This window comes from Delphinapterus leucas, chromosome 9 (assembly GCF_059928025.1).
Source record: "Delphinapterus leucas isolate spDelLeu-1000000601 "Yukka" chromosome 9, BTC_Dleu_Yukka2, whole genome shotgun sequence".
Lineage (NCBI taxonomy): Eukaryota > Metazoa > Chordata > Mammalia > Artiodactyla > Monodontidae > Delphinapterus > Delphinapterus leucas.
Window position 1 is genome coordinate 99,739,390 of NC_143137.1, and position 16,835 is coordinate 99,756,224.

General features: G+C 37.8%; 1 non-coding gene across 1 annotated transcript; it reads right to left on the reverse strand.

Annotated features, from left to right (window-relative positions):
• Window positions 1-4,901: 4,901 nt before the first annotated feature.
• Window positions 4,902-5,065, reverse strand: LOC115802690 (U1 spliceosomal RNA). The gene has a single exon (XR_004023214.1). It is a non-coding gene; the product is annotated as a U1 spliceosomal RNA (small nuclear RNA).
• Window positions 5,066-16,835: the final 11,770 nt, after the last annotated feature.

Genomic DNA, 16,835 nt, shown 5'->3' on the forward strand with positions numbered 1-16,835 from the left:
TCCTTATAACCCACCAACCTGGCAAAGTGTGAATTTTGTGTTTATATATGAGGATAAGTCATATTTCCCACCAATCAAAATTCAAAATGGAAGAAAGGAGAGATCATAACAAGTGTTCTCCCTACATCATCCCTCCAGCTACTTATTTTCTCTTTCCAAATAAAACCAATGTTTAGTTTTGCCTTAAGTGAGAGCATCTTATGCTTGTATATACAAACAAATAATTATTTATTGCTCCACTTCTTTGCCCAAATTCTGTCATTTGTTCTGAGCCTTTGGCAATGTGCGTATTGATTCTTTTGAAAAGGTAGCAGTCATGACACTGCAGAGTACCGTGCATCTTAGAATTGCCTTGAGTTCTGACCCGTATATCTGTTGACCTACAGGCAGCCTCATACCCTTGGGTGCCATACTAACATCTTCAAATTTTTGTGAGTGTTAGGACTGAAGGAGGTTGAGAAGGTCTAAACAGTACAACGTGTAGTTTCCCAAATGCACCTGATTCTCAGTTGCCTCTTTGTACAGGTGGCTCCATCTTCAAGTGTCTCCTTCTTCTTTCTTCACGTGTGTGACTCTTAACCCAGCACTAGGACAGCTCTCCCCATGTCTCCTTCAGGATATACATACACGCACGCCCCAGTCCAGTCGACTTAGGAGTTCTGCCTCTGTGCTCCCATGGCCGCTGAGCCACCTTGTCACACTGTGTTGTCATTGTCCTTTCACCTGTTTCCTCACTAATTTGAGGGCACGAATTAGATTTTTCATATGTGAATTTTTATCAACTCAAGGCCTGATAAATACAAGGTTACTCAATAAATAAAGATTGAATAAATGGGAATAGAAAATATTAAGTTGTCAGTGGAGAAAATGGGTTCCACAATTAATTTATTTGCCTCTAACCCCAAGACTTGTTAGGAAAACACACACACGTACACACCACTGGACAGTACAGTCTAGTGGTTACCAGTGCTGTCTAGAGTCAGATTCTTCTCTTCCCTGCACCAACACTAAGCTGTGGGTCCTCGGGAAGTCTACTTAACCAGTCTGTGCCTCTTTTTAAGAAGCATAAAATAAGAATAATAATAGTCCTTAATTCAGAAGTGTCTTATGAGGAATAAATGAATATATATATATATGTGTGTGTGTGTGTGTGTGTGTGTGTGAGAGAGAGAGAGAGAGAGAGAGGGCTTGAATAAGAGTTTAATAAATATTAATTATTATTTACTAAGTAATAATAGGGATTCGGAATCCAGAGTAATTTGGCTCAGATAATTTGACATAATGAACAAATTCATGTATAAATAAATAAATGGCTACTCTTAAATGTGTTCCTTCCATATTTCAGTGAAAAGTCGTAACTTACTCATTTGCTCAAGACAAAAATCTGGGGATGATCCTTGACTCATCTCGGTGTCTCACCCACCTCCTCCTTCCATCTAATCTGTCACCCACTTGTGATGATTCCATCTTCTAAATATCTCACAAATCTCTTCACTTCTCTCCAACCCTCTTGTTAGCTGCCCTATTCAAGGCCATGTTATATCTTCCCTGGACTACTTCCAGAGCCCCTAATCTAATCTTGCTGTTTCCAGGCTTGTTCCTTTTCTATTTTATTTCCATATTGCAGGCAGAAGGGATTTCCAAAAAGGCTAGTTTTAAATTATATCACTCCCCAGATGAAAACCCTTCCAGGATTCTTCCTGAGGTCTTAGTTCCTTAACTTGTATTGCAGGATCTGGAAATGTGTGGGTTTTGCCCATGTCTCCAATTTCCTGTCATTCTCAACCTTGTACTCTACACTTCATCCATACTTTCTGTTGTTGCATTGGGCTGGACTCCTCTTGAGTCTAGTCTTCTGCTGAAACAATTTATCTTTTCTCCTCCACTCCCTATTCTTCTGAAAATCTCATTGGGATTCTCAATTATATTCACAAGGGTAAAGAGATTCTGATACCAAAAAATTGGATAACTGCTTCCCTAAGGTAGCGACCTGGCCAGGATAACCTAGAGTGAGCCTACAACCAATATGCCTACACATGCTATAGGAGGTGTCCTGCTAGTCGGAAGGACAGAAACTTCAAAGGTGGCTACCATTAATATCCTCTGAGAGGTAAAGTTAATGAATGCATGAAACACATAAAGAGATACTATTAAAAAATAAAGATGAAAAAGAAGAAGATATTCAAAGTACAAAAAGAGCTCTTAGAAGTTAAAAGTGTGACAACAAAATTGAAAGATAGAAGGAATGAAAGATAGAGCACAGGAACTCTCTAAGACAGCGGAACATAAAGAAGACAAAATGTAAGAGACCAGAAATTGAGAAGATTTTCTGAGACATCCAACAGCTGAAGAATAGAAATTCCAAAAGAAGGAAGAAACATATTAAACAGAAGAGAGGAAATAATGAAATCAACGATTCAAGAAATTTCTCAAGACTGAAGGATATGAGTTCCTAAGCTAAAGGCACACCTGAACACCAGTGTGCCCGGCACCAGCATGCATCGTTGCAACACTTGAGGGAGAAATGGTTTCCAAACAAACAATTAAGAATTAAAATAGCATTGAACTTGTCAGCAGCAACACCAGAACACAAAAGATAATGGAGCAGTGTCTGGAGGGAACATCAATATCCTGAGAGAAACAGCAATACTTGAATCTATGATTCCCAGTTGTCTTTATGTAATACTTGATTTTTCTTACTGTTTCCTGGTTCTTTGGTTGCAACTACTAAATAATATAAAGGAGCCAAAATCCTGATGATTAAAGAGAGCAGAAAGCCAACATAATGGAAGGGGAAAGGTGACAGCACTGTCCTCTCCAGGGTGGCCTTTATGGAGTTCAGCACTACAGTTAACTCAGGACAGTCTTAGACATTGTATAAAGGCACGGTAATGGGATAAACAGTCTCTGGCTTACAATGGTTTGACCTAGGATTTTTTGACTTTACAGTGGTGTAAAATTGATATGCTTTCAGTAGAAGTTTCACTCAGTTTTTCACTTTCAGTACAGCATTCAATAAATTATTTGAGATAGTGCACACTGTATTATAAAATAAGCCTGTGTTAGATGATTTTGCCCAACTATAGGCTAATGTAAATGTCTGAGCATGCTTAAGGTAGACAGGCTAAGCTATGATGTTCTGTAAGTTAGGTGTATTAAAGGTATTTTCAACTTATAATATTTTCAATTTACAGTTGGTTTATTGGGTTGTAACCCCATTGTAAATCATGGAAGATTTGTACTTTCAGCTGGTAATGGTTTTTCCTCTTTGTTCAGCAGTGAATCTCTATCTAATTAATCCTTTACTTTGGAAGGGACAAGTCATGCATGATTAATTTTTAAATTATATAATAGTTGATTTTTAAAATACATGCAAAATAAAGTAAGTAATGAAGCATAACAACAAGATGAAAAGTTGGGACCCCAGCTGCTAACTTAAAAACTAGAGTATTATTTATACCGCTGCATCATCTTTCATACTCTTTCTCAGTCCCATTCCCCTGACACTGCACACACAAACTCTCACATGTGCCAGGACTCAGGGTAAAAGCAGTAATTTGATAGGAGCCTAGGCCAGACCTACCTGCTGGTCTTGGAGAGTCTCCTGGAGTGGCAGTTGGGTGGCTGTGGCTCACCCTGGGGACATAGACATTTGTGGCAGACATATTTGGGAACATTAAACCATATGAACACTGCTGCTGGTGGCTGCCATCTCGGTGGCTCATTATCACCAAGACCTGACCCTACCCAACAGCCTGCAGGCACCAGTGGTGGGAAACCTCAGGCCAAACAACTAACTGGGTGGGGATGTGCCAGCAGACAGCCTGCCTAAAGACTTCCTGAACCTACAGCCACCTCTAGACATGACCCTAGACATGGCCTTGCCCACCAGAGGGACCAAAGCCCAGCTCCACCCACCAGTGGGCAGGCCCTAACCCTTCTCTCCAGGCAGCCTGCAAAAGCCTCTAAACCAGCCTCACCCACCAGGGCTGAGATGCATAGGATGCCTCCTACAGAGGACCACCCCTCCAAAGTCAATAAACAACTAATTTACTACAAACATAAGAATACAAATAACAACTTAGACAAAATGGGGTGGCAGAGGAATATGTTTCAGATGAAGGAACAAGATAAAACCCCAGAAGAAGAACTAAGTGAAGTGAAGATAGGCAATCTACCTGAGAAAGAGTTCAGATTAATGATTGTAAAGATGATCAAAGAACTCAGGAGGAGAATGGATGCACAGAGCAAGAAGCTAGAAGTTTTTAACAAAGAGTTAGAAAATATAAAGAACAACCAAACAGAGATGAAGAATACAATAACTGAAATGAAAAATACACTAGAAGGAATCAATACTAGACTAAATGATACAGAGTAACAAATCAGTGAGCTGGAAGACAGAGTAGTGGAAATCACTGCTGCTAAATAGTAAAAAGAATTAAAAGAAATGAGGCTGGTTTAAGAGACTTCTGGGACAACATCAAGCACAGTAATATACTCGTTATAGGGATCTGAGAAGGACAAGAGAGAGAGAAAGGGCCTGATAAAATATTTGAAGACGTAAAAGCTGAAAACTTCCCTAACCTGAGAAAGGATACAGTCACCCAAGTCTGTGAAGTGTAGAGAGTCCTGTACAGGTTGAACCCAAAGGGGAAGACACCAAGACTCCGTGCAATCAAAATGACAAAAACTAAAGGTAAAGAGAAAATATTAAAAGGAGCAAGGGAAAAGCAAAAACTAACATATAAGGGAACTCCCATTATGCCATCAGCTGATTTTTCAGGAGAAAGCCTGCAGGCCGGAAAGGAATGGAACAATTTATTTAAAGTGATGAAAGAGAAAAACTTACAACCAAGACTACTCTACCCAGCAAGGCTCTGTTTCACATTTTTTTTTTTAACCAGGGGAGAGTGTGAATGCAGTCCCCCACTACCACAAATTATGCAGTCAATTTTCCCACATTTGGGGAACTTGCAAGGGTCAGCACATCTGGAGTACAATGGTTAAGCCTTGCCCTGGGAAAACCACCTTCATGATCATGGTATCTCCCTTGTCAGGTAAGTATATTCTCTTTCAGATTTGATGGAGAAATCAAAAGCTTTATAGACAAGAAAAAGCTAAAAGTGTTCAATATCACCAAACCAGCTTTACAATAAATGTTAACTTCTCGAGGTGAAAAAGAAAAAGCCACAACTAGAAATAATAAAATTACAAAATAAAAAAGCTCACTGGTAAAGGAAAACATACAGTAAAGGCAGGAAATCATCCACACACAAAGCTAGTAGGGAGGTTAAAGGACAAAAGTAGTAAAATCATCTATATCCACAATAAGCAGTTAAGGGGTACACAAAACAATTGGAAGTAAAATATGATATCAAAAACAGTAATCATCAGGGGAGGAAAGTACAAATGCAGGGATTTAAAAGTGCTTTTGAAAGTAAGAGATCAACAACTTAAAACAATCTCATATATATATATATTAATCTCATATATATGATATATATATATAGAGAGAGAGAGATAGAGAGAGGAAGAGAGAGAGAGCTGGGGGAGAGAGAGTCTACATATATGTATACATGTATATATATAGAGTGCTATACAAAAATCTCATGGTAACTGCACACCAAAAATCTACAATAAATATACATATAGAAAAGAAAAAGGAAACCAAACATAACACTAAGATAGTCACCAGATCAGGAGAGAAAAGAACAAAAGAAGAAGAAAGGGGAAAAAAAGACCTACAAACACAAATCCAAAGCAGTTAACAAAATGGCAATAAGAACATACATATTGATAATTACTTAAAATTTAAATGGACTAAATGCTCTAACTAAAAGACAAAGAGTGGTTGAATGGATAAAAAAAGAAAACTCTGTGTATAAGTTGCCTACAAGAGATTAACATCAGATCTAGAGACACATACAGACTGAAGGTGAGGGGATGGAAAAGGTATTCCATGCAAATGGAAATCAAAAGAAAGCCAGGGTAGCAATACTTATAGCAGACAAAATAGACTAAAATAAAATAAACTTTAAAAACTAAACTAAAATAAAATAGACTTTAAAATAAAGACTCTTACAAGAGACAAAGAAGGACACTACATAATGATCAAGGGATCAATCCAAGAAAAAGTTATAACAATTAGAAATACATATGCACCAAACATAAGAGCACCTCAATATATAAGACACATATTAACAGACATAAAAAGAGAAATTGACAGTAACACAATAATAGTACAGGACTTTATTATTAATTATTTTTTTTAATATTACAAGACTTTAACACCACACATATCAATGGACAGATCATCCAGACAAAAAATCAATAAGGAAACACAGGCATAAAACATTAAACTAAGCGGACTTAATGGATATATATATAGAGCATTCCATCCAAAAGCAGTGGAATACACATTCTTTTCAAGTGCACATGGAATATTCTCCAGGATCGATTACATACTAGGCCAAAAATCAAGCCTCAGTAAATTTAAGAAACTGAAATTATATCAAGCATCTTTTCTGACCACAATGCTATAAGTCTAGATATCAACTACAAGAAAAAAAGCTGCAAAAACCTACAGACACGTGGAGGCTAAACAATATGCTACTAAACAACCAATGGATCACTGAAGAAATCAAAGAAGAAATTAAAAAATACCTAGATACAAATGAAAACAAAAACACGACAACTCAAAACCTATGGGATGCAGCAAAAGCAGTTCTATGAGGGAAGTTTATAGCAATACAAGCTTACCTCGGGAAACAAGAAACATCTCAAATAAACAACCTAACCTTACACCTAAAGCAACTAGAGAAAGAAGAACAAACAAAACCCAAAGTTAGTAGTAGGAAAGAAATAATAAATATCAGAGCAAAAATAAATGGAATAGGGACAAAAAAAATAGAAAAGTTCAATGAAACTAAAAGCTGGTTCTTTGAAAAGATAAACCAAATTGATAAACCTTTAGCCAGATTCATCAAGAAAAAAAGGGAGAGGGCCCAAACCAATAAGATCAGAAATGAAAAAGGAAAAGTTACAACTGAAACCACAGAAATACAAAGTATCATAAGAGACTACTAAGAACAACTATACACCAATAAACTGGACAACCTAGAAGAAATGGACACATTCTTAGAAAGGTACAATCTCCCAGAACTGAATCAGGAAGAAATAGAAAATATGAACAGATCAATTACGAGTAATGAAATTGAGTCAGTAATTTAAAAACTCCCAACAAACAAAAGTCCAGGACCAGAGGACTTCACAGGTGAATTCCATCAAACATTTAGAGAAGAGTTAATGCCTATCCTTCTGCAATTATTCCAAAAAATTGCAGAAGAAAGAACACTTCCAGACTGATTCTATGTGGCCACCACCACCCTGTTACCAAAAACCAGACAAAGATATCACACAAAAAAAGAAAATTACTGACCAATATCACTGATGAACATAGATGCCAAAATTCTCAACAAAATACTAGCAAACTGAATCCAACAATATATTAAAAGGATCATACACCATGATCTAGTGGAATTTATCCCATGGATGAGGAGTTTTCAATATCCACAAATCAGTCAATGTGATACACCACAACAACAAACTGAAGAAAAAAACCATATGATCATCTCAGTAGATGCAGAAAAACTTTTATAAAATTCAACATCCATTTATGATAAAAATTCTCCAGAAAGTGAGCATAAAGGGAACATATATCAGCATAATAAAGGCCATATGTGACAAACCCACAGCTAACATCATACTCAATGGTGAAAAGCTGAAAGCGCTTCTTCTAAGATCAGGAACAAGACAAGGATGCCCACTCTTGCCACTTTTATTCAACATAGTTTTGGAAGTCCTAGTCACAGCAATCAGAGAAGAAAAAAAATAAAAGAAATCCAAATTGGAAAGGAAGAAGTAAAACTGTGGTTGTTTGCAGATGACATGATACTATATATAGAAAATCCTAAAGAGGCTACCAGAAAATTACTAGAGCTAATCAATGAATTAAATAAAGTTGCAGGATACAAAATTAATGTACAGAAAACTGTTGCATTTCTATACATTAAAGACAAAATATCAGAAAGAGGAATTAAGGAAATGATCCCATTTACCATCACATCTAAAAGAATAAAATACCTAGGAATAAACTCACTTAAGGAGGCAAAAGAACTTACTCTGAAAAGTATAAGATGCTGAAGAAAGAAATTGAAGATGACACAAACAGATGAAAAGATATACTGTGTTCTCGGGTTGGAAGAATCAAATTGTTAAAATGACCATACTATCCAAGGTGATCTACAAATTCAGTGCAATCCCTGTCAAAATACCAATGGCATTTTTCACAGAACTAGAAGAAATAAGTTTACAATGTGTATGGAATGACAAAAGACCCTGAATAGCCAAAACAATCTTGAGAAAGAAGAAGAGCTGGAGGAATTACACTTCCTGACTTCAGACTCTACTACAAAGCTATAGTAATTTTAATTACAGTATGGTATGGCACAAAAACAGAGACATAGATCAACGGAACAGAATAGAGAGTATTAAAAAAAAAGAGAGAGAGTGAGAGGAGTGGAGAGTAACTCTGAAGTTTGGCTGGAGCAACTGGAGGGCTAGAGTGACCATTGCCTGTAATGGAGAAGATAGTGGTTGGGTCAGGTTTTTTGGGGAAGACCAGAAGTGTGCAGTAAGGTCATAGTGCATAGATGGTATTAGAGGCAAGACCTGGGGTAGAATCACGAAGGGAGTGAAGGTGAGTGAAGAACAAACAGGTTTAAAGATGGAGCCCAATATTGAGAATTTAGTGATATAAAAAAGAACAAACAAGAGATAAAAAGATAACCCAGGAGTAGAAAGATGTGCGCTCACTCCCTCTTGCGAGAGCACCAGAATCACAACTAAACAATCATCTGAACAATGATTGATGTCATTGATCAATGTCGAGCTGAACAATCATTGACAGGAAGACACTGGAACTCACCAAAAAAGATACCTCACATAGAAAGACAAAGGAGAAGCCGCAATGAGATGGTAGGAGGGGCACAATCACAATGAAATCAAATCCTACAACCACTGGGTGGGTGACTCACAAACTGGAGAACACTTATACCACAGAAGTCCACCCACTGGTGTGAAGCATCTGAGCCCCATGTCAGGCTTCCCAACCTGGGTGTCTGGCAATGGGAGGAGGAATTCCTAGAGAATCAGACTTTGAAGGCTAGTGGGATTTGATTGCAGGACTTTGACAGGTCTGGGGGAAACAGAGACTCCAGTCTTGGAGGGCACATACAAAGTAGTGTGCTCATCAGGACCCAGGGGGAAGGAGCAGGGACCCCATAGGAGACAGAATGAGACCTACCTGCTAGTGTTGGAGGGTCTCCTGCAGAGGCGGGGGTGGCTGTGTCTCACTGTGAGAACAAGGACACTGGCAGCAGAAGTTCTGGGAAGTAATCCTTGGCATGAGTCCTTGCAGAGTCCGCCATTACCCCAACCAAAGAGATGGGTAGTCTCCAGTGCTGGTCACCTCAGGCCAAACAACCAACAGGGAGTGAACCCAGCCTTACCCATCAGCAGACAAGCGGATTAAAGTTTTACTGAGCTCTGCCTACTAGAGCAACACCCAGCTCTACCCACCACCAGTCCCTCTCATCAGGAAGCTTGCACAAGCCTCTTAGATAGCCTCATCCACCAGATGGCAGACAGCAGAAGCAAGAAGAACCACAATTCTGCAGCCTGTGGAAAGAAAACCACATTCAGAGAAAGAGAGACAGAATGAAAAGACAGAGGAGGACTACGTACCAGATGAAGGAACAAGATAAAACCCCAGAAAAACAACTAAATGAAGTGGAGATAGGCAACCTTCCAGAAAAAGAATTCAGAATAATGATAGTGAAGATGATCCAGGACCTCGGAAAAAGAATGGAGGCAAAGATTGAGAAGATGCAAGAAATGTTTCACAATAGAAGAATTAAAGAACAAACAAACAGAGATGAACAATACAATAACTGAAATGAAAACTTCACTAGAAGGAATCAATAGTGGAATAACTGAGGCAGAAGAACGGATAAGTGACCTGGAAGACAGAATGGTGGAATTCAGTGCTGCAGGACAGAATAAAGATAAAAGAATGAAAAGAAATGAAAACAGCCTAAGAGACCTCTGGGTCAGCATTAAACGCAACAACATTCGCATTATAGGGGTCCCAGAAGGAGAAGAGAGGGAGAAAGAACCCAAGAAAATATTTGAGGAGATTATAGTTGAAAACTTCCCTAACGTGGGAAAGGAAATAGCCACCCAAGTCCAGGAAGCACAGAGGTCCCAGGCAGGATAAACCCAAGGAGAAACATGCTGAGACACATAGTAATCAAATTGACAAAAATTAAAGACAAAGAAAAATTATTAAAAGCAACAAGAGAAAAATGACAAATAACATACAAGGGAACTTCCTTAAGGTAAACAGCTGATTTCTTAGCAGAATCTCTGCAAGCCAGAGGGAGTGGCATGATATATTGAAAGTGATGAAAGGGAAAAACCTACAACCAAGATTACTCTACCAGGCAAGGATCTCATTCATATTTGACAGAGATATCAAAATCTTTACAGACAAGCAAAAGCTAAGAGAATTCAGCACCACCAAGCCAGCTCTACAACAGAGGCTAAAGGAACATCTCTAAGTGGGAAACACAAGAGAAGAAAAGGACTTACAAAAACAAATGCAAAACAATTAAGAAAATGGTAATAGGAAAATACATATTGATAATTACCTTAAATGTGAATGGATTAAATGCTCCAACCAAAAGACACAGGCTCGCTGAATGGATACAAAAACAAGACCCATATATATGCTGTCTACAAGAGACCCACTTCAGACCTAGAGACACACAGACTGAAGGTGAGGGGATGGAAAAAGATATTCCATGCAAATGGAAATCAAAAGAAAGCTGGAGTAGCAATACTCATATCAGACAAGATAGACTTTAAAATAAAGAATGTTACAGGAGACAAGGAAGGACACTACATAATGATCAAGGGATCAATCCAAGAAGAAGCTATAACAATTATAAATATATATGCACCCAACATAGGAGCATCTCAATACATATGGCAAATGCTAACAGCTATAAAGGAGGAAATCGACAGTAACACAATCATAGCAGGGGACTTTAACACCTCACTTACAGAGGAGGTGGAAGATCATCCAGACAGAAAATTAATAAGGAAACAACATAAAATGACACAATACACCAGATAGATCTAATTGATATTTATAGGACATTCCACCGGAAAACAACAGATTACTCTTTCTTCTTAAGTGCACACAGAACATTCTCCAGGATAGATCACATCTTGGGTCACAAATCAAGCCTCAGTAAATTTAAGAAAATTGAAATCATATCAAGCATTTTTTCTGACCACAATGCTATGAGATTAGAAATCAATTACAGGGAAAAAAAAGTAAAAAACACAAACACATGGAGGCTAAACAATACGTTATTAAATAACCAAGAGATCACTGAAGAAATCAAAAAATACCTAGAAACAAACGATAATGAAAACCTGACGATCCAAAACCTATGGGATGCAGCAAAAGCAGTTCCAAGAGGGAAGTTTATAGTAATACAAAAACAAGAAAAATCTGAAATAAACAATCTAAGTTTACATCTAAAGCAACTAGAGAAAGAAGAGCAAAGAAAATCCAAAGTTAGTAGAAGGAAAGAAATCATAAAGATCAGAGCAGAAATAAATGAAGTAGAAACAAAGAAAACCATAGCAAAGATCAATAAAACTAAAAGCTGGTCCTTGGAAAAGATAAACAGAATTGATAAAACTTTAGCCAGACTCATCAAGAAAAAGGGGGAGGGGACTCAAATCGATAAAACTAGACATGAGAAAGGAGATGTTACAACAGACCCCACAGGAATACAAAGCATCCTAAGAGACTACTACAAGCAACTCTATGCCAATAAAATGGACAACCTGGAAGAAATGGACAAATTCTTAGAAAGGTATAACCTTGCAAAACTGAACCAGGAAGAAATAGAAAATATGAACAGACCAACCACAAGTAATGAAGTTGACACTGCGATTAAAAATCTTCCAACAGACAGAAGTCCAGGATCAGATGGCTTCACAGGTGAATTCTACCAAACATTTAGAGAAGAGCTAACACCCATCCTTCTCAAACTCTTCCAAAAAATTGCAGAGGAAGGAACACTCCCAAACTCATTCTATGAGGCCAGCATCACCCTGATACCAAAACCAGACAGACACTACAAAAAAAGAAAATTACAGACCAATATCACTGATGAATATAAATGCAAAAATCCTCCACAAAATACCAGCAAATGGAATCCAAGAACACATTAAAATGATCATACACCATGATCAAGTGGGATTTATCACGGGATGTAAGGATTCTTCAGTACACGCAAATCAATCAATGTGATACACCATATTAACAAATTGAAGAATAAAAACGATATGATCATCTCAATAGATGCAGAAAAAGCTTTTGACATAATTCAACACCCATTTATGAAAATACTCTCCAGAAAGTGGGCATAGAGGGAACCTACCTGCACATAATAAAGGCCATTTATGACAAACCCACAGCAAAAATCATTCTCAATGGTGAAAAACTGGAAGCATTTCCTCTAAGATCAGGAAAAAGACAAGGGTGTCAACTCTCACCACTATTATTCAACATAATTTTGGAAGTCCTAGCCATAGCAATCAGAGACAAAAAAGAAATAAAAGGAATACAAACTGGAAAAGAAGAAGTAAAACTGTCACTGTTTACAGATGACATGGTACTGTACACAGAGAATCCTAAAGATGCCACCAGAAAACTAGTTGAGCTAATCAATGAGTTTGGTAAAGTTGCAGGATACAAAATTAATGCACAGAAATCTCTTGCATTCCTATACACTAGCAATGAAAGATCAGAAAGAGAAATTAAGGAAACACTCCCATTCACCCTTGCAAGAAAAAGAATAAAATACCTAAGAATAAGAATAAACCTACCTGAGGAGGTAAAAGACCTGTACTCAGAAAACTATAAGACACTGATGAAATAAATCAAAGATGACACAAACAAATGGAGAGATATACTATGTTCTTGGGTTGGAAGAATGAATATTGTGAAAATGACTATGATACCCAAAGCAATCTACAGATTCAGTGCAATCCCTATCAAATGACCCAGCATTCCCACTACTGGGCATATACCGAGAGAAAACCATATTTCAAAAAGACACATGCACCCCAATGTTCTTTGCAGCACTATTTACAATAGCCAGGTCATGGAAGCAACCTAAATGCCCATCGACAGATGAATGGATAAAGAAGATGTGGTATATAGATTCAATGGAGTATTACTCAGCCATACAAAGGAATGAAATTGGGTCATTTGTAGAGACGTGGATGGACTTAGAGACTGTCATACAGAGTGAAGTAAGTCAGAAAGAGAAAAACAAATATTGTATATTAATGCGTACATGTGGAATCTAGAAAAATGGTACAGATGAACTGGCAGAAATAGAGACACAGATGTAGAGAACAAGGTTTCCTTAGTGGGAAATGGGGATTCGTGTGGCCAGTTGAATAAAGTCAGGATTCTTCTAGGCCCATGTATACCTCCTAAGTTAAAAAAAAAAAAAAAGGATAAAGAGGAAAATCTTCAAAATAAAAATAAGTATTAATTGTAGAAGAACGTTTATTTAGAATAACACAGCACTCGTGTATCTGTGCCTCTGTGTGTGTGTGTGTGTGTGTGTGTCTGTCTGTCTTAGGGAAACAATGGTACCAGCCTTAGTTAAGGACCTCATATCTTGCACTACTGGGTTGGGTCATTTGTGGGCTGAGGCTGCCCAGTAAGAGGAAGGAGGAGAGCCCAGCTGGGGGCATTCATTCTCTGCCCTTACAGCTTCTTTCAGGATGTTCTTTAAAGGACACATATTATGCTTTTCTTGAAAAAAAAAAAAACCGTAAAGGTAGTTTTCTTTTTGAAATATGATTTTGTGTTTCATAATGCAATAGAGTAAGAATTTTTATCATCTCATTTATTTATTGCCTTGAAAGGAGCATTCTCTCTTGCTATAGGGAGCCCACTGTAATTTGACAAAATGTTATCATACATATTTTTAAATTACATTCAGCTTAAGTGTAATACCAAACAATGTATCTGCCACTTTCTATCATGGAATATCCAGCCTCTATGAATCCTGTTGGTGTATATATTTTACCTTTACTTACATATGAATATCTTCATTTAGTGGTATTCTGAGTTTGCATATGATTTTATATCTTAGTTTTCAAACTTAGTACATTATAAGCTCATATTTATGTGTTCCTATATGATTTCAAAACTATAATATTGCAGTGCTGCGTTCCATGTTATATTGATCAGATGGGGTTATAAGAAGTTCCCCGTGTTTTAATCTAAGTCCCCCATGCCTGCACCCTGGAAAGGAAAGATTGTGAATTCTGCTGAGATGTTTCCAAGATTCAGGACACACCACTACACCAGTGTGTGCTCTGATGGGTGTTTTGTTGTGTTTTGTTTCTCTCGGTTAAAAAAGAAATCAAGTCCGGGGCTGAGTTCAAGGCATTCATGGCTCGGAACGCAGCCAGGCTTGTCTTTGGAAGTGGGCTCCTGCCTGGGGAGGGACTGAGGCCCCGCGCGCAGCTCGGCGCAGACCCTGCGCCTTCGGTGCCAAGTCCGCCGCGCTCTCCATTGAGCCGGCGAGGACCCGGCGCAGCTGCTGATGTTGCGGTGTCAGCTCTGACACCGGGTCACCATAGCGACGGAGGCGGCTGCCAGAGAACCCTGGGGGCGAAACCCCGCCTGAAAGGACAGGAAAGTGACACTGGCCAGTTCGTGCCCAAATACCGGTTAGGTAGGAGACAAAGCGGGTTACAGATCAATATAAAAAGAGAAAAAATGCAAATCGGTGTCCTCGAGCGACTAAACAAATTATATTAAACCAACAAATAATTACCGGTCCCCAGTATTTCCAGGCGGGAGCCAGAGGGCAGGCTGGGGAGGGGATGAGGTTGGGGTTTAAATCCCAGCTCTAAGGTTTGATGCAAAATTTGGCAAAGCTACAATGCTAATTTGTAAACTGCATAAAATAATGTTTACCTTAAATGAAGTGTGGAGAAAATTAATGAAAATATCAGGTGTAAAGTGCTAGGGACTTAATGAACAAGCCAGCACCCCTGGGAAACAAGAGACAGTTAAGAAAGAGATTAAGACACTTCGAAGGAATGACAATCGATGTTCCTAATTGTGACCCTCAAAAAGTGTAACAGTTGAAGTTCCCTACGAATCATAACAGAAAAGCTGATTTCTGTTTGTGTAGTTTTGTTATTAGGTTTATTTTACTATGTATTCCTGAAAGGCACTCTATTTGGAGTATACATCCTATCATAAATATTTAATTATCTGAAAAATTAAACCAACCAACATTCTCTATCTTATCCTGGATAATTTACTATTATTAATTTTAATAAAAAAGCTACATTCTCTTTTTTCCCCCTGTTATTTCTGATTGTAAAAGAATTGCCCACTCAGTAGAAAATTTGAGAAGCAGTTGAAGCTATAAAAATGCAGAGAAGACAATATCTATAACTCCTTGCCCAGGAAAGCGATTTTAACATCTGGAATCTTTTTTCAAGAGTTTTCCTTTATGCATACTTTTGAGTCATTGAATTCATATTGTACATACTTTAAATTTTCCTTTTGACTTAGTGGTATTTAAAGGCATTTTCCCAGGCCTTTAAATTAAAGGGAAATTAAATTAAAATTTTAAAGTTGCATTTTATTTCTTTGATATATTATGATTTAATTATCTATGACTATATTTCAGAGAGTTTTAAATGTTTTCTTTTTTAAAAAAAACCCTAAGTGGAATATATTTGGCTTAAACACCTGTCCACATTTTAGATTATTTCCTTAGAATAAATTCCTCAGAAGTAGAATTGCTGTGTCAATATGTATGAAAAATTACATCATTTTTGTTAATATTGCCAAAATTCCTTTCAGAAAAGTTTCTGCTTGACTCTTACTAGCAATATCTGAGGGCACTCAATAACTTCTGTTTACTTCATCTTTGTACCTTAACATTCGAAATCGTCTCATTTTTAATTGAAAAGCTTTTATAATTAGGAAGCTGATATTTTTCAAATGCTTACTAACCATTTGTAATTTATTTTATGCTGTGGTTTATTGGTTCATGACCTTTGTTTAAAAGATGACTTTGTTTATGTGAAATGGATGGGTAAGAAACTTGGAACAACTCATCCACTAAAAGCAACTAGAAAATGTGACAAAACACCTGCAAGGTAGCATCAGAGACCTAATAACTCAGTGAACCACGGATTCAGGAGACAGGGGAAGAGTGAGGTCAGCTAGACAACCTGAGATTTAGTGGTCTTTATCCCTTTGCTGCAATGTGGGCAGGTTCACGGGGACAGAGGCTCCAAGACCTCCCAAGAGGAAGGATGAATCTGGTAACCCCCATCATTTCTGATCGGACCCTGGAAACCTGCTCTCCAGTAGGGAACTAAGAGGCAATAAGACTTACAGGGACTTCGGCTCAGCTGGGAATCACCTCTGTTACTCACACTGGATGAAGGGCATCAGGAGCTAGTGCCCCGTCACCTGCAGAAGCAAATGTAAATCATACTTGGTCCAACCTTGTTTCAACAGACAGTTGTCCAAATATCTGTGTTGAATATTTCTTTTATGTCACTCAAATTGAATGGGAAAAAATGGTAATTAAAAGTTGGCTTTTGTTAGCTGCTTTGAAAGCCTGGAAAACAAGACA